Source organism: Octopus sinensis, linkage group LG30, assembly GCF_006345805.1.
Source record: "Octopus sinensis linkage group LG30, ASM634580v1, whole genome shotgun sequence".
NCBI lineage: Eukaryota > Metazoa > Mollusca > Cephalopoda > Octopoda > Octopodidae > Octopus > Octopus sinensis.
The window spans coordinates 462,516-467,515 of record NC_043026.1 but is presented as its reverse complement, the minus strand read 5'-3'; the positions used below and the strand labels follow the sequence as shown (position 1 = coordinate 467,515).

At 35.8% G+C, this 5,000-nt stretch overlaps 1 protein-coding gene and 1 long non-coding RNA gene across 2 annotated transcripts in view; both read left to right on the top strand.

Annotated features, from left to right (window-relative positions):
* The window catches only part of LOC118768579, a 102,316-nt gene that overhangs the window by 16,405 nt on the left and 80,911 nt on the right, over positions 1–5,000 (top strand). The window lies entirely within an intron of this gene.
* Positions 2,092–3,210, top strand: LOC118768586. Its single transcript, XR_005004387.1, has 2 exons — positions 2,092–2,160; positions 2,942–3,210. It is a non-coding gene; the product is annotated as an uncharacterized LOC118768586 (long non-coding RNA).

Below are 5,000 nucleotides of genomic sequence, written 5' to 3'. Positions count from 1 at the left end.
GCTCCATTTAATTGAAAAATATAGTCATTAGAACAATTTAAATACAGCGCTATCTTCAGCTGCAAGAAATATTGATTTTTAACAGACAACATATATTAATGTAATTTTTCTTAAATACTTTAACCGAGCAAGAGGACGGAAGAATTTCATGTTGTCACTATTGCAGCAAGAATAGCTATGGTACTTAGGTTGAGGCACCAGAATTCAGTATAGTATTATCCATGCAATTTCAAAGTAAGGTGATTAAAATCAAAATAAGCAACAAAGATATCCAGAGGTAATGCAGGTATCCGTTTTGTTTATTTGAATTATATACACACACACACACACACACACACACACACATATATATATATATATATATATATTATATATATATATATACACACACATACACGCATACATACTCGTACCTACATTCACATGCACACACACATACAAACAGGCATGCGCATGTAAAACTTGCAATGTAAAAATTTTTTTGTTGTTGTTTTCAGGTGAAACTTGTGTTATACAAAAAGGAAACAGCCGTAGTAACAATGGTGTTTAATGGACGAAATACAACTCTTGAAAACTGGTTCTCTGCTAAAAACCTGAAAAGTTCCCCATGGGACGATCTGGCAACGAGCCCCCAAAATCATTTCTCAATAACGGGCGTTGGGTAGGTCATCATTATCACTTCATATTACTCAATTGGCTTTAGATTCCGGGTTCAAATTTAATCCCTTTCAGAACCGCTTAAGAAAAAGAAAAAATGAAAGTTAAGTCCAAGATGGATGTTCTCAATTCTTTTCCTTCTCTCCGAAATTCCTCATACAGAGCATTCGTCACGAGTTATTTTGAATTTATTTTCGAAATCGAAAATAAATTTTGCATTATATTCTTTGCACGAATAATTTTTTATATACAGATTATTATTTAAAGATTATGTTTGCATAAACGCTGTCTGTCTGTCTATCTATCTATCTCTATCTATCTATCTATCTATCTATCTCTCTCTCTATCTATCTATCTATCTATCTATCTATCTATCTGTCTGTCTGTCTGTCTGTCTGTCTGTCTGTCTATCTATCTATCTATCTATCTATCTATCTATCTATCTATCTAGCTATCCATCTATCTATCTGTCTGTCTGTCTGTCTGTCTATCTATCTATCTATCTATCTATCTATCTCTCTCTCTATCTATCTATCTATCTATCTATCTATCTGTCTGTCTGTCTGTCTGTCTGTCTGTCTGTCTGTCTGTCTATCTATGTGTCTATCTACATATTATGTAGCTATCTACCTCTCTGTCTATCTACCCACTTGTCTATCTATCTATCTATCTATCTATCTATCTATCTATCTATCTATCTATCTATCTATCTATCTACCTATCTGTCTGTCTTTCTGTCTACCTATCTATCTATCCATCCATCCATCCATCCATCCAAGTTACGGGAACGTAAACACAGCAACACCGGTTGTCAAGCGATAGTGGGGAACAAACGTGCACACATTCAAACATAAACCCCCACAAATACATACACATACATACACATACATACACATACATACACATACATACACATACATACACATACATACATACATAGATGCATACATACACATACATACACATACATACATACATCATACATACATACATACATACATACATACATACATACATGCATACATACATACATGCACAAGTAAGCACATAAATTGTGAAACAAGGTGGATAAAATAGTATTCGAATACCGAAGGTAGAGCAATATGATATTTTATCACAGCTGCAAAAAGATCATAAAACTGTTACTCATGAGGCCTTCACGAAATGGCTGGAGCGCTACAACATGTATATTTAAGTCAGGGAATTTTACTTAGCAGAAGATTAGAGTTTTGTACTTCGTTGACATTAATAAATGCCTTTCCAGATAAAGTAATGCACATTGCGGAGGTTAAACAGCAAAAAGATCTGAAACCAGCCCTTTTATATTTTTTTCTCTCTACAGAAAGATCCGCCGATTCTATGTGTCAGCTTTTCATACGCATGTCACGGAGATACCGGCTGGTTGTCTATTAATGAAAAATTCATGTATGTGGTTGGGAAAAATTAAGCTATTCCCTGCAATCTTATACTCCAACACAAAGTCGAAAACCATATGGCATAACGGTAAGTATTTCGTCGTCTGTCTATTTTATTATCTTGGCTTTCTGTTTCGAAGTTTCAGTGAGTTAGATTGAGCTGAGTCTATTGTGTATGCGGCGTAGGGAACTACGGTCATTTTGGCGCCGTCTGTTCAGCGTCTCTCATTCGACGCCGATTTATTTCACATTAGACGCGTTTTAATGTTTGTCTCGTTTTAATGCTTCTTCCGTTCACTCAGCCATTTTATTCTCTGTCTATCTATCTGTCTGTCTGTCTCGTTCCCTCCCTCTCTCTCTCTCTCTTCTAGTTATATGTTGTGGAGGATGAGGTAAAAGCGAAGTAGGACCTCTTTGCTTCGGGGTGGTCGGGCTCTACTGACGTGCGTGGACATACGTTCTAGAGGGAATTTAACTTTAGGTTTTGGCCAGGGGTTAGGCGGTTAGGGTGTTTTCAGATGTAAGTCCACGCTGCAAGAGAACCTGAGAGGAAGGTGGATGGTACTTCGTCCCTCATACTACAAATGTAATGTCTTTCCCTCTCCCTTTCTCCCCCCTCTGTCATATTAGTACATGTTGCTAACTGGGTTCAGGATATGTGTGTGTGTGTTGTAAGGAGGGGGTATGCTTCTGTCTGTATGTGTGTATACGTGTGATGATGATGATGATGATGATGATGATGATGATGATGATGATGATGATGATGATGATGACGACGATGTTGTTGTTGATGATGATGATGATGATGATGATGATGATGAAGGTGATGATGACGACAATGATAATGATGGTGATGTTGTTACTTTCAGGATATGGAACAGCTGATTCCATGGCCATATTCATTCGAATGAAACCGAACTAATATCGATCGCAGGATATCCACACCCATCGCTATTCTGAGTGTTAACTGTTGTTGTTGTTGTTGTTGTTGTTGTTGTTGTTGTTGTTGTTGTTGTTGCTATCGGCCGATCCCAAGTCGACCACCACCAATGCTCACAATTCAACTGATCAATGCCACCCCACACACACACACATACACCTCCTCGCCACAATTAACATTCGATCCAACATTGACTGACTTCGGGATTCTCTTCTGCTTGATTCGATGATGTTTGTATGTCTTCTCTTTTTTAATTTTCGAATAAACTTTGACCTTTCACCAATTTCGTAGCAAGGTTGTGAAGGAAAACATCTTGAGTTTACTATCATCCTTTAAATTTCAAGAATTTCCTCGCAGATTTTAATAATCACAAATATCTTGATCATTTATAGCTTACGAATTAAGGATTTGCATTCTCTTCACAAGGTTCTAAGTTCAGCCATACTTTACTCCGGTCGGGTTGGTTTTGGGGGTCTTGTTGCATGTAACTTGGTGAGCCATGGTGCAACCTACAACCTGGTAAAAATACCTGCCATTAATTTAGTTTGGATGGGTAATATCAAATAATTTAATCACAGCATGTATTTAAATTAAATATGTAAAAAATTGAAATATTATCTTTCAGTATTTTATAAGTTATAATTTTAAATAATTAATTGATACATTATTAATTATCTTATGACCGCAATGCCTGGAAAGATCCTGGATTACATGGAAAAATGCGAGCATGAAAAGTAATATTCTTAAGATTATAAACCTGGAAAAGTACAGGACAAGTTATTACACCTGGAAAAGTACAGGACAAGTTATTACACCTGGAAAAGTATAGGACAAGTTATTACCCCTGGAAAAGTATAGGACAAGTTATTACACCTGGAAAAGTACAGGACAAGTTATTACACCTGGAAAAGTATAGGACAAGTTATTACACCTGGAAAAGTATAGGACAAGTTATTACACATGGAAAAGTACAGGACAAGTTATTACACCTGGAAAAGTATAGGACAAGTTATTACTTATTTCATGCAAGCATGAAAAATAATATTCTTAAGATTATAAACCTGGAAAAGTACAGGACAAGTTATTACACCTGGAAAAGTACAGGACAAGTTATTACACCTGGAAAAGTACAGGACAAGTTATTACACCTGGAAAAGTACAGGACAAGTTATTACACCTGGAAAAGTACAGGACAAGTTATTACACCTGGAAAAGTATAGGACAAGTTATTACCCCTGGAAAAGTACAGGACAAGTTATTACACCTGGAAAAGTACAGGACAAGTTATTACACCTGGAAAAGTATAGGAAAGCTATTCATGCAAAGTAAAGAAGAATCTTTTTACTTAAAATATTGCAGCTAAAATTAATATTTGAATATTAAAACTCATTATAGTTTACATTATAGTTTGAATATTAAAACTCATTATAGTTTACACTATACTTATTTAAGTTGAATTTGGTTAATTTATTACCTTAAATACGGAAAAAAGTGACTAATTAGACAAACTAGCAAATTAGCTGAACGGTTTTGTACCATAATACAATAATTTTTAAAATGAGAACTGTAAAGTCATTCTTTGCTGCAATATTTTAAGTAAAATGTTCCTTATTCTTTATATACCATGATCTCGCACTAGTGAACGCAATACCCTAACCACTATGCCATGCACGCTCATATACATACGTATGCATATAATATATATATATATGTATATATACATATCCATACTCATCGTCAGGCTGAGTCGATATCTTTGCAAGTGTCACAACCAAAGCTTTTATTAAACAGCACACCAACTCCAGAGACTTAACCCTACCACTTCACACAGCCATCATTGTTGTTTTGTTCTATTCAACTGCTTCCCTCTAAGGACTGGTACAGAAACAAGACCAAAACATCCACCACGAAGCACCACATTACGCCACAGCAATCGACCACCACAGCAGCTGCAAAGTGTCGTCCGTTGTTAAAACTCAAGCAACAAC